Genomic DNA, 14,267 nt, shown 5'->3' on the forward strand with positions numbered 1-14,267 from the left:
GTGCTAAATATTTAATCAGAGTATTAGTGGTCTACATCTGTGACCTGCTAAAACTGAGAATCTGTGGGGGGAAAAACACTGCTTGGATTCCTGCAACTAGACATTCAGTTTATTAGCCATACAGACTGTTTGGTGCCTGCACATATTTACATATTTACATTCTGTGAAAGCTCCAGCTGTTATACTTCTGTTGGCCTTTTATGACAGTGTGACATTTTGCTTTGGTGTTTTAGTTAGAAATATGGTGGGCTCCCCAACTGGCTTTTCATGGAGGGAGAAAATAAAGGATACCCACACATTTCCTATCAATGCGGGGACTGTTGGAGAGAAGCCACTCGAAATGTAAATTCCGATTAACTTTCTGCTTTGTAGGAGGCTCGCCTGTTTATGGCATGAACCTGATTTGAATTCCGATTGCGATAAGAGCACTACAGAAGAACGTACACGAAACATTCTAATGACTGGACATGCACTGGACCCACAAATGCAAGGACGCACATACAGTCCCTGCCACCAGAATACCAAATCACACACACATTATAAAATAATCCTAACATGGAATATATTGACCTTGGTTATTTATGCACAGTGTAAATGTATGTTATCCAGTTTTACGCACAATGTGATTTAGTTTGGTTTTAATGTGAACTCGAAGTAACATTAATTTGTTTGAGAACAAAGTATCTGTTAAAATAATCAACGTTCTCGTTTCAACCTGTTAAAAAATCCATGTTTCACATTCAAGGGTTTGGTTAGTGGTAGACTAAATCAAGTGTGTATGAGAGACAGAGTAACACTGACACTTCTTCAATGTGGTTAATAATAAAATTATAGGTAATATATTGTTTTTTTTTCTTCAATGCGTTAAATTAAAGGTAGTCTATGTAACTTGTCACTCTCTGAGCCCATATTAATATGTAATACACAAGTTATTGGTGAGCTACGTGTTATAATATACACCCAACTGGCGCGGACAAAGAGGTAGTTGTATTGCAATTAATTATTTCAGCACGTAGACGGGCATGCACCTCTGCCTTTCGTGTATGGTGACATCTCTTAATCTAGTGCCACGTCCTTTAGCGGAGCTCGCCTTGGAAGGGACCATTCACTGTCCGAGTCCATAGACGCGGCAAAGTGGGGGCGCAGTCTATTCCTCCTAAATCTGCCCGTACCAGCAGTGTCAGTTCGACGAGAGCTGAGTGAATTTCAGTTCTGCAAGACTGTGTACGCCTGGCTTCCGTCAAACTTTGGTTCTTTTACTCACGTTTCTACTCTGTGCACACAGTGACCGTGTCCTTTGTTTCGCTGTCAAGCAAAGCATCGGTTTCTCGTTACAAACCCTGTTTCAAGGAGACCGGGGGCAAAACACACCGGTCCAAGGGTAAGCTGCGAGTCCATTGCGATCTACCCGTGGACTGATACGGAGTAATTTGGCTGTCGATGTGGATAGCACAGATAAACTGGAATTACTTTAACTTTATACTGAACTGCTTCATCGCATTTTCTGGCACATGCTGATCTAAACCTTCGTTTCCGTTTGGAAAAAACTGGAATTTGGAGACTTTACCTGGTGAGTCTTCCATTTCTGTTTTGTGGATAACTGAATGAAATAGGTTAGTTGTCTGGAGGACTGGTCATTGTATACACCTGAACAAAGTCTCTTGAGTTTTGACCATGTTCGGCTGGCCCCGGAGTAAAATACAGCCTGCTACACAAAGTTTATTTGGTGTACTTAAGAACAATTGCATTCAAACGTATGTAAACAGTCGCCACGTGAAAATGCTGTATCTGAAATTATTTACCTACATGTTTGCAGTCAGTTTTGCGACTTGGTTTGGTCTATTTAGCCACAACAAAGTCGTTAGGGGCATTCTTTTCATATGTAGGTTTTCACAATAATTATCTTGCTGAACATTGTGTAGATTACAGTGTGCAGATTCAGTTTAAGTATTATCCAAATGGTACTTGCCGCACGGTGGTGCTACCACAGTGACCATCGATGTGGATCTGTAACAATACCTGAGTTGTATGCGCTGCACAGCCTATGAAAAGTTCCTTCAGCAATGTATTTACTTTCTATTAAATAAAACTCAATTTTAAATGTCATAGCATGCTACAGTCGTGGGACCTTTTCGTAACAGCATAAATATTTGTTTCATCATGTTACTTTTTGCGTATTTGTATCCATACCATGATCACATATTTAATATATATGTTTTATATAATTACCTAACAACACGGCTTCAGTCTGTTTAATCACTTGAATCAACATCTTGTCTTGCCATCCATATGAATTGTTTTACGCGGTTTTCAGCTATGACTGTGATGCTTCCATGCCTTGTATAAATATTTAGTTGTTGTGGACAAAATATAGTGTAGAGTTCAAAATACAGTAGACCTCATTAGCTCATCAAATTATTTCAGAAGTTAGCATGGACATGACTTGAAGAGAATGGCTGCGCCAGTGCACAGACACTGACTGTCATAAAGTGTCTTTGTTGGCAAGTTGCGAGTGAAATGTTATGTACAGTTCTGCATGAGCCGCGAGTGGCGGAGACGAGAGCAAGCACTTTTGTCTGACGTGTGTGCAGCCATCGGCGTCTTATCTTCACAGGAGGCTCTTTGCTTGGAGGCTACACAGCAGTGTTTAATGACTTTCCCTAAAATGCATTTCATAGTGTGTTCACACACAAGCATACACAGCAGTACTTAATGAGTTTCCCTCAAATGCATTTCATAGTGTCTTCACACGCAAGCCCCAAATGCCAAGAGGGATATCTGTTATGATACCTCATCACATCCCAGCTCTAAGTAGCTCTTAGTAGTGTGACCTACTGGAGGAGATTCTTCATTATTTTTCTTCGCTGTTCTTTCTTTTTGTCTTTGAGATAGCATTTCATATCAGGGCTTAAGCATCACGCTGTGCTACTCATGGCTAAATCTCTGTGCGGTTTATTGAAATCGGTGACCTCCCATCTGGCAGGTGAAATTATTTTGGACCCCTTTGTGTTTCCTATTGTTGGAAGCCATATTCAATTCAGGCCCTCTAAAGATATCATGGATCTCATTGTATATGTGAATACCTGCAGGGCTGATTGTGTATGGCATAGCAATGATCAGATTGGTTATCATTCAGACAAAGTGACTGCTTTATGTTAAAAAGACTCTGTGTTAGGTGAGGCAAGTTTATTTATAGCGCAATGTCACACATTTGTAATTCAAAGCACAGTGTAGGCCTAAATATTAAATGTCATGGATCACACTGCAGATATAATAGCTGATTGTGGAGCATGTCTGGCTATGGTCTGTTCAGGACTCCTTAGCCTCTGGGAAAAGAGTCGAAATCACTTAAAGCAAAGACTATTTTGGGTGAGTCAGAAATTAAATGTGTGTTTGCCTGCGTGTGCAAGCGGCCTGTTTTGCTCGAAGCTCTATGTGTGTAAATAAAGAGAGAAATGTACTGGTGCCGGCCATGAAGGATACGTCCTGCCCTGGGAATACTGGCTCCGTGGCGGGGGTCTGTGAACTCCGGGATAAACATAGCCACAGGGCCACACTCTGGGAATTCTGGAACGAGATCGTCCTCGCGGAGGAATGCTTGGGGTCTCTATGGTGACAGAAAGAGTGACAGGCTCATTGCTGACGACTGGCCTTGCGTCTATTTTTCTGTGGAGTTTAGTGCTGAGCCCTGGCTGGAGTGCAGTTTTTTGCAGTAAAGTGGTTTGTGTATGTGTGTGTGTGTGTGTGTGTGTGTGTGTGTGTGTGTGTGTGTGTGTGTGTGTGTGTGTGTGTGTGTGTGTGTGTGTGTGTGTGTGTGTGTGTGTGTGTGTCTGTATGTTTGTGTGTGTGTGTGTTTTTTTTTAAGGTTGATGGTATAAAAATGCAATATTTACGCTATTTGAAAAGTCCTGTCAGGGTCTGATTGTGAGAAGTAACATTGTTATCCACTTGACTGTGGGTAATGATGTTGATTATCCAGCATCCATAGCTGAAATATAATATAGAAGCCTGAGACATTATATGTGTTTTATGTCTTTTTTGACATTGAGGTTAATACAAATATTGACAGGCTTCTCATGATGAAGTCTATTGAACTGAGTGAGGGAAATCCAGGCAGAAATTCCTGCGGTTGAGGAAAGATCTATGAGATAAATATCTCTGTTTGTCAAACTGATGTCACTTCAGTCCTTCACTCCTTTCCAGTTTATTTTCAGTCCAATGTTTGTTTTTATATTCATGCCACCCTCTATGCGCTGTGCTTTTGGCCTCTGCCTCTCTCTATATATATTTATATCACTTTACCACCATCCACTCCTCTGGATGCCACTCCTGATATGAGTGGATGCTGTGCTCTATGAGCTACGGCACGGATAGGAGAGGACAGACTAAAGTGTCAAGGCAAGACGGTAGCTGCCAGTTTATTACCTCAGTAGACAGATACAGCCTTCAGGGCAGAGTGTCTGGCTAGGGAGAGAGGGAGGGAAGGAGAGAGAGAGAGAGAGCGAGAGAGAGAGAGAGAGAAAGAGCGAGAGAGAGAGGAAGGGGATAGATGGAGAGGGGGAGACACATTCACCCGCTGGCGTGTTTGTGGTTGTCTTAAGTAAAGCTCAGAAGCCTCTGTTTATGTGCAATAAAGAATGCTCCCTCAACACTATTGTCATTCAAGGATATTGTGGCGTTGCCATGGTTACTGTATTGCCTTAGCCAATTGAAGTATCCCTTTAGACACAATAGACAAGGAAGATGTTAGAGGAATGAAGCTAAATTAACGCCTGAAGACTTGGATTGATTTAGCATAACTACTTTAGACAGCGCCATAATAATGATTTAGGTTTAATTTATTTTGCAATTTGGAATGATGTGTACTTTGTTGACGGTTCATTGCATCTGAACCTGCATATTAAATGTGTAATATATTTAAATGTGTTCTATGTGTAAACTTTAAGTAAAAAAAGTGGCAATTGGATATTTCATAGCTCCGATATGACTACCTGGACTGGAATTAAAGCCTGGAGCACATCTGGCCGATAAACGCCAGATCAAGACGACACCAGATCGTCTGGGCTCTTATCTCCTCCGCGCCCCTCACACCCCGGAAGACTGCGGGTGTTTGGGGGGGGGTCAGAGGGGATTACCCTGATGACTCCAGTGCTCGCCTCCACAGGCTGATGTGTGTGCTTAGCACTTACAAGCCGCAAAACCTCAATCCTGTCCTCCCAGAGGCTCTACAGCTCTACAGTCGCAGAGGTTATAAATACCACTCAGTCTGCAGTGGGAGAGGGTCATTAACAATCCCACCACTGAGCTAAACATGCTGTTGACTTAACAGAGCATATCCCTCTCCCTCACTCCCTCACCAACTCCGTCATTCACTCCCTCACTCACACCCTCATTCACTCCCTCACTCACTGCCTCCCTCACTCACTCCATCACTCACTCACTCCCTCATTCACTCTCTCATTCACTCCCTCATTCACTCCCTCCCTCACTTTTATTCCTTTTATCATGATTTTAGTAATCCAAGAAGCATATCAGAACATCAGGTTCTGATACGATGTTGATCATTATTTTACTCCATGTATTGCTCTTGCTGCTTGCTTTTATTGATTTTATGTAAAGCACTTTGAACTGCAACTCTTGTACGAAATGTGCTATTTAAATAAAGTCTTACTTACTTACTTACTTACTTACTCCATCACTCACTCACTCTCTGTGGTCGTACGTGTGTGTGTGTGTGTGTGTGTGTGTGTGTTTGTGTGAGATTGTTTAGAGTTTATGCATGTTTTCTTGTTCATCTGAGAGAGGGTTAGGAGCTGTACCTATCTCCCTTGGTATATGATGGTGTGATGCTTCCCAAACTTAGAGGTTCTGCCAGAACAGTGAGTCTGTGCATCTCTCCCCTGCCTCTCTGTCTCTCTCTCTGCACACTTCTCCTCTCCTCCTCTCGCTCATCAAGCCGCCACACATTTCAGTCGCTGCGATTGCACTGCGGCATTCACAGCAGCTTCGTGTGATTGCTTAACATGAGGCGTTTCTGTGACAGACCCATATGTTCCTCTCAAACGCCTACAGTCAGCTGACACTGAAGGGACAGGTCCCATTATTCTCTGATGGCTCTGAGTAGACTTCTTTCTGTGAGCCACAGAGTGATTCTGTTGTGTGTCTGACTGTAAAGCTAATGGAAAGTCCAGTTTTAATCGATGCAATTTCCTGCAAGGCCATCTCACTCTCTAGGAATATCCTGTTGAGATGGAGGATTTGGTGAGGTTGTTTAATTTGAACTTCACCACTGATTTTGTGTGTCCCCAGTCAGGGGGTCTTTTGATCCACCATATAAAGTTTATCTTTGTAACTTGTAATCTCAAGATCTTCAAACAAGCAAAGCTAATTTCTGCGCAATCTCAGTCAAATTGAACATTCACATTTTACTCTCTTAGTTAACAGACTAATTATAGCAGCTTTGCTTATCATCATGCTTTTGATGATGAGGCTTGAAGCAACAAGCACTCATGGGTAATAATGAGACTATGGCCAGATAAAAAAAAAAAAACACTTTCTGTTGACATCGTTTGATAATACAAAACAAAGAGTCTGCAGCAGGGCGAGGCGTACTCTAGAAAGAAATATTTCTCCATCAGTCTCTGAGATAGCCATCTTTTTAGCTTTGATTAAAGAGGATCTGGCCTGCCATCTGAAGTGTTTTCATTTAGTGCGTTTAGGTTTTGAGAGAGATTGCGGCTGTGCGTGTCGGGGCCCCTGGGAGGGTAAGGTTTGGATAGGTAACACTCAACGTTGCACTCTGGACTCTTTGTTTTGCTTCTTCATTTCCCCAGCCGCGTGCAGGAAGCGTCTCTGGCTAGTGAACGCCATCCATCACTGTTCATGGACTCCAGCACAGATATAGAGGGAGGTTGGGAGGGGGGAGAAGGGATATTTGGCATAAGACCGGTGTGTGTGTGTGTGTGTGTGTGTGTGTGTGTGCTCGCATGTACTTGTGTGTGTGTGTGCGCATGTATATGTGTGTGTGTGCATATGTGTATCTGTGTGTGTGTGTGTGTGTGTGTGTGTGTGTGTGTGTGTGTGTGTGTGTGAGCGCTGTTTGTAGATTGATTCCACCTACCACTGCACATTTACCCCTGTAAGGGGTATGGTTCTGCCCCCCATCAGAACTCCTTAATGAGCTGGGATGCTTGGCAGGTGGTCCGTCTTTAAAAAAAAACCTGTCTTGTTCCAACACTACTTGCGCTTCACACTGCCGGCCCAGACACACTTCCTGTGAGTCATCCTGTTTATTAGTGTGTGTCATGTCCTGGGCTACACCCTAAGTCTCCAAAACCATATGTTGTTATTGTTATTCCACACTGTGTTGAGTCTAGCTCTGCCAAGGTGTGTGTGTGTGTACGTGTGTGTGTCCGTGTGTGTCTGTGTGTGTGTGTGTGTGTCTGTGTGGCACCGGTGTGGTTCAGAGAGAGTGTGTCTGTGCCTTTCTGCTCTTGAGTAGATCATCATCAACTGGCTCCAAGGTGAGCATGTTAACACAGTAATCTGGATTTGAGGCATGTTTACGGTGGACACAGAGTTTGGGTTTAAGTATATAAGTATTTGGTGTGTGCGAGAGAGAAAGAGAGGGAGAGAGACAGGGATAGATAGAAATAGAGACCTGGATAGGGAGAGAAAGAGAGAGAGACACGATTTTTCCGTCTATATGACCTCTGCTTTAGTGAGACGTCCTGGGACGTCGTGTCTGTCTTGACAGGTGAACAGGTGGGAACCCCAGAGCAAAGTAAAGACAATAAACTCTTTCCCACATACTCTGTGGCTTGAAAACCTGTGAGTAATCCATTATTCTATCCACCTCTGAGGATTCTGCGATCATTCAACCAGTTTAAAGTTAATGCTTTCAATACATGTTGGATGTATGGACCTCACACATCAGCAAATTGAAACAATAGCCTATTGTCTGACTATTCCTCCAATTCTCAGATGTTTATGTTGCTGGTCCTGTTTGAAATCAAAGCAGACAGACACAACCAAACACAGAAGTGCCTATATGAGAACCCATCTGACTAGATGCACTACTTCCACCTTTTTATGTTCTTTTCTCAGAGAAGCTTTAATTCTGAAAGAGCAGACCACTCACAGATCAATGCAGAGCCTTCTAAGCCCTCTCATGTAATGCTCTTTGCCGTTCCTCCGCGGCCGTCTGGCTGAGCGATGGAGTGATGTTACTATGTATGGTGCACTTAAAAGCACATGCTGATTGTCTACTTAGGAGTGGATGATTGGCCTTTTCTTACCAAGCCGGGGCTCATTCTGAGGAGGGGATCACTGTGAGAGATTTACTCTCTGGAGAGACAGGATCCATTCATATTTAAAGCCTCGAAATTGTTTTCCAGCGGGCCAATGGAAAGTGTGTGTGTGTGTGTGTGTCAGAAATTCAGCAAAATCCTCCCTACTCAGGCTGGCCGACTGACGGCAGGGATGTGTGAAACGGAGGAAGTGTTCTGTGTGGCGCGTTGGGCTCGAGTCGGATGTGTTCGCTGCTGCTGCTGACACGAACAATCTCCTGCCCGCAGAGAGCGGGGCGCCACAATGAAGCCAGATAAATCACTGAATATTTATAGAAAGCATATTTATGTTTATTTCACATTGCTTCCCTACTGTCCTCTGCCTGTTTTATTAGCCCCGCGGAGGTCACTGAGATGGATTAAATGGAGGGAAGGGAAGGGAAGGGAGGATGAGGTCAGGTTGTTTTGTTTGCATGGGGTGGGGTTAGCTGTTGGCAGGAGATCAGATGGGTGAGGCTGAGCCTGACCGCTGGGGTGCTATAGAGAAGTACGGTGTGATTTTGTTTTTATGAGATTCACCTTTACTGCGAGCGGGGATGTGAGAGCTGCGCACCGTTGTACCCACCGAAAGTAAATAGCACAAGGATGGCCCACTCGAGCGACAAATTTCACCTCAAACTCACGGTGCGTCCCTGCACCGCTGCCAAAAAGAAGAGCCTCATGGCACGCCAGGCCCTGTGACAGAAAAACAGCTCCCACAAGAGCGACCGTGCCCCAGCTAAACAACACAGTGTGTGGCCAATAGGCTAGTTTCTCTCATTAGCGTTTTGTCGATGGTGTACAACAGCAGAAGGGTTATAACTTAAGACAGATCGTAAGAGGGGGAGATGTTCTGTTGTTGTGCTGGAGATCCAGTGTAGTTCTGAAAACTCTCATAGTGTTTTCTGCCCATTGTTTCATGTGTGTGTGTGAGTGTGTGTGTGTGTGTGTGTTTATGTGTGTGTGTGTGTGTGTGTGTGTGTGTGTGTGTGTGTGTGTGTGTTTATTTGTGCGTGTGTGTGAGGGGGGTATTCTTACAGTGTTTCCTGCCCATTGTTATATGTTGCACAAGCACATGTAGCTGAACACCCAGTCCTGATGTCACTCTTAAAGGTGTGTGTGTGTGTGTGTGTGTGTGTGTGTGTGTGTGTGTGTGTGTGTGTGTGTGTGTGTGTGTGTGTGTGTGTGTGTGTGTGTGTGTGTATGTATGTGTGTGTCTATGAGTGTGTGTATGAGTGTGTGTGTATGTGTGTGTCTGTGTGTAAGATGTGTGTGTGTTTTTGTGTGTGTGTGTGTGTAAGTGTGTGTGGGGAGGTGGAATTTGTTAAAGCGTAATCCGAGAGGGCTCACATAACCACTTTGAATGGTTTCACAAGCGACAAAAGGCTTTTTTTCTGTTCAGGAGCGTTGTCTCTGTTACAGCCACCTCCACCTGGCTCCCTCGCACACGGACCCGCTCTCTCCTGCCGAGGGTTTACCGGACTCCCCGTGGAGAATGGTGAGGGCTAGCTGTTCATTAGCTATGAAGTGGAAATGAAGCGCTGCGCTTTAGACAATTACTAGAGCCAAAAATGTTTCTCTCGTCCCAGGGGAGAGATGATGAAACGCCATTGGGTCTGTGTGACCACTGACTGTTTGAAGGAGCCTAAGTAGACCCTCAGGTGTTTATCACTCACTCATTCACTCATTCACTCATTCACTCATTCACTCATTCACTCATTCACTCATTCACTCATTCACTCACTCATTCATGCATTCATTCATTTATCCATTCATTCATTAATTTATCCATTCATCCATTAATTCAGTCATTCGGTCATTCAGTCACTCACTCACTCACTCACTCACTCACTCATTCATTTATTCATTCATTCATTCATTCATTCATTATTTTTTTTTTCACTCACTCACTCAATCAGCCAGTCAGACAGCCAGTCACAGTGATAAAACACAAATGGGTTAGATATCTTCTACATCTTGGAATAAGTAAGTGGAATAAGTACATTTTATACCTGAAGGTCATTTAAGAAAATGTGCGCTTTCTTACAGATCTCTATCTCTCTAACTCTGCTCCATAACGAGAGCTACTCGCTCATAAAAGAGACTAATGTGTGAACCCACAGACAGTTCCCCTCTTTTCAAATAATCGCAGGCTGTGCTGAACAATCGCACCCTTGTAATAGAGCCTCCATAGGGTGCCTAACCTGAACCATGTGTTTCCAGTGTTTTGGGAAAGGTAAACTACAACCATTAATTAGGAAAAGCTAATTTGGATAATAAGGGGGGTTTCTTTTTGTCGCTCATAAGAGCTCATTTTCTTCTGAGTCTGCATCAGCAGGAATGTTTCCTTGGCAATTAGGGGAACAGATATGGGGTTTCTGCTTTTGGGATCAGAATCCATTTAACAGGTCTGTCCCCCCCCCCACACACACACACACACACCCATGCACACACCCATACACGCGCAAACACACACACACACACACACACACACACACACACACACACACACACACACACTTCTCGTTGTCTTACGTGTGTCCTCAGGCAGGTTGTGCTAACACACACCTCCCCCCTCCAGGAAAGAAGGAGCCAGTATTGAGCAGTCCTTGCTAATTTGAGGACGGAGGTGTTGGCCGTAATCTGGCACAAAGAGGCCTACGCAAGGCTGAGCCACCTGTATACCACATGTGGCTGCGCTGGTGAAGGCCTGCTAGAAAGGAACTTAGAGGAGGAAACAAGCAACGGGCCCCATCTACTTCTATTTCTATACGCATTCAATGACTATTCAATGAGTTATTATAGTATTAAATGAGTATTTATATATATTTCGGATGTTTTTACCACTGCTGTATGATTAAATATCACACCTTCAAAGTACCGGCAGTAATAACTCTTTGTGTTTGGACACCCAGACACCCATGACCTAATTCCAAGTATGGTGTGGATGACAGCTATGTATAGCTAAGTATGTACTGTATAAAAGTCGACGTACACAAGTTGTGTGTTCTTTAGCTCACGTGAGAATGTGGAATTACCCACACAGTCTGCACCTGTGTATGTTTGTGTTTATCCATGGGCTGTTTAGCAAATGGATGCCCTTAAATTAACGCTTGTTGAGTCTGAGTCAACCTCCGTCAATTTGCCCAATTTTGGGGAGATTACATGAGCTCACTGAGGAAGTTTCATGGGTGATTTCACTCTAACAGGGGTCCTTGTTTGTTTCGATTGGCCTGAATGAGAATGTGTCAGAAGCAAAGGTACGGTTTACTGAATCTAACTGCCTCCCCCCCAAAAAGCAGTATGGCTTCACTGTGATTGTTGTTCATTAACACCTCAAATAGGAACACTTATTCTACTACATTAGTCAGCAGCATTCACAGTTCCTGCCAGTTATCCACGATAGAGTTAATAACATTCCTTCAGGGAACATTCAGCTCTCGTCTGTGTGTTTCTAAGGTGTTTTATAGGTTGAAAAAGCCAGTGCTTTGGCTGGCGTGTGTGCAGGGACTCCCTCTGTACTTAGGCAGACCCTCTTGCTTATCCAGCTGCAGTGGGCCACCACTGGCCTGCTCTCTCCACATGGCTGTTTTTCTTTGCCGATTCAATTACCATTGTGGAAGATGTGAGGGGGCCACGATGTTATGGCATATGGTGTGTGTTATTTATGGAGATCCCAGGTGCTCTTTATAGCAGCTGAACACACCCACAGGCCACCCTCTTTCCTCGTTTTTGTTCCCCTCCTGTAGTGTGTGTGTGTGTGTCTGTGTGTGCGCGTGTGTGTCTATGTGTGTGTGTGTGTGATCATTTGTGTGGGTTGGGGTGGATATGAGGGTACGAATGGAGGGTTGTGTGTGTGTGTGTCAGATCAGTGTGTTGGTCTGTATGTGTGTGTGTGTGTGTGTGTGGTATTTATATGAGTGAGGAATGTGTGTTTCTGTTTTTAAGCCAGACAGTAACTTACTGTATCTGATAACCAGGATCCATAACATCTCAGTGCATCATATGCTAAATCCAGCAGGTGAGAACAGCACCGATATCTGCTCAGATCTGGATATCAGCTCCAAACCGATTTAGAGCAGTGCATTAGTTCTCTGAACCTATCAATCATGCGTCTCTATCCATGCTCTCACGAACCAAGCGCTGGCTAAGAATAACGTTGCTGTCAAAAAATGCCACTGTAATTTTGTAATACTCTACCGGTGTAATATCTCAGCCCGCATGGCAGAGTTTGACATTCCTGTTCTGTGAGTTTGTCTTCTCTTATTTGAGAAACTTGGCAGTGTTTGCCAGCCCAGTCAGATGCGCAAGGCACGCCACTGACCACGGTGTTACTACTACTCTAAATAGAGTCTCTCGCTCCGTCACGCAAACCCAACCTGGCCTCCTTAAACAAAACTAAAACCAGAAAAAAATAAACAAAATGAAAAAGCACATCTGATGTGAAGTGTCAAACACATACATAGTGTGTATGTGTGTGTGTGTGTGTGCGTGCGTGTGTGTGTGTGTAAGTCAGGGGGGTTATTGAGGATTGGTTAGCTGTGTGTATGTGTATCTCCTCCTCGGCGGCCCCCTCATTGTTTACAAACACAGAGGAGAGTTTTTCGCTCGAAAGAAGCTTCTCGGCTTGAGACAGCTGCCCTCACTCTGAGAGGTCCGTTCCGATGGAGTGCTCTGTTTGTCTAGGTAGAGGGTATACATTCGACATCAAAAGAGCCCTGCAGCTTTGAGCTGAAGAGCAGCAGGGTCAACGAGACGGTCCATGGCCTGCTAATAAAGTGATAGGAGGAGGAGGAGGAGGAGGAGGAGGAGGAGGAGGCTTGAGTGTGTTTATGGAGTAATGAAGGGGCGGTAATCTAGGTCAGGCAGTAAATCTGGGAGGTAACTAGTCGCTGCTGATGAGGAGAGGAGATGGTGTTATGAAGGAAAAAAACAGGGTGGAAAGAAAATGAAATGTAAATTGAGATGGTTACACCCTCGGTGAGGAGTAGAGGGCAGTTGATGAGGGGGCCTAAAATAGCGAGGGAATGATTGCAACAGAGTTAACAAAGATGGGGAACAGGCTTTGAAGTAAACACATCAAAGAAGAGGCTGATGGGGGGAGGTCAGTTGGCAGCGTTGGAGAGAATGAGGCTGTCGAGAGAAGAGTTGGTCGACATTCAGACATGCAGGCCCAGTATTCACCCAGATAATGCTTCTGTCTCTGGCCTGGATGTGGCCCAGATGTGGCCCAGATCAGGCTGAGGGACTCTGAATGAGGGCCAGAGCAGGCCAAGAGGGGTATGCAGTCTGGACACATATTATATATGTGTGTGTGTGTTCCTTATGAATTATAACAGAGTTGCTGAAGAGTCACTCTGAGATGGTATTGTTTGCTGCAGGATGAATTGTTTTTTGGAAGGGACAGAGAACTTGGTGTTTAGTTTGTTTTTGTTTGTGGGAGGCTGGTGGTGGTAATGGGGGGTTTCAGTTTGGTGAGAACAGCCCTAGAGGACGGGGGGGGGGATGCAGGGTGTGGGTGGGGCGGCTCTGGTTGGCCTGGCTGACTGGAATTTCCCCTCGGCTCAATTAACCCACTAAAACTGTCAGTTACTCACACCTGGTCTGTTTCGGCGCTACTTCCCTCTCCGCGAAACCAACCCCGCACACCCCTCACCGTGCCCTCTGACCCTGATTACAGAGGAAACAACACTGCCTTTGTTCTGATCAAAAAATTTCCCTTTCCTCCGCTGCCTTACATTATAGACCTTTAATTTGGTAAACTACATGTATGGTGTGAATAAACAGGTGTAAACACCTCACGATAGTGTTCATACAGGCCTGAGGACAGATCTAACACTGTAATTATTGCATTTCACGCTCACTGGTTTAGGAGAGATTAAAGTCTACATCTCTGATTCTTTGCAACTGTCCCCCTTTTCTACCACACATCAGTGTTTG

The 14,267-nt window shown here is 44.4% G+C and overlaps 1 protein-coding gene across 1 annotated transcript in view; it reads left to right on the forward strand.

The window, feature by feature from the left end:
• Positions 1-1,403: 1,403 nt before the first annotated feature.
• sema5a (sema domain, seven thrombospondin repeats (type 1 and type 1-like), transmembrane domain (TM) and short cytoplasmic domain, (semaphorin) 5A) overlaps positions 1,404-14,267 on the forward strand; it is a 108,949-nt gene continuing 96,085 nt past the window's right edge. Inside the window, exon 1 of the mRNA XM_080855311.1 lies at positions 1,404-1,570. The gene's annotated coding sequence lies outside the window, so the exon portion shown is untranslated. The remainder of the gene's footprint in view (positions 1,571-14,267) is intronic.

The sequence above is a fragment of the Sprattus sprattus genome, assembly GCF_963457725.1.
Source record: "Sprattus sprattus genome assembly, chromosome: 17".
In the NCBI taxonomy this organism is placed as follows: domain Eukaryota; kingdom Metazoa; phylum Chordata; class Actinopteri; order Clupeiformes; family Clupeidae; genus Sprattus; species Sprattus sprattus.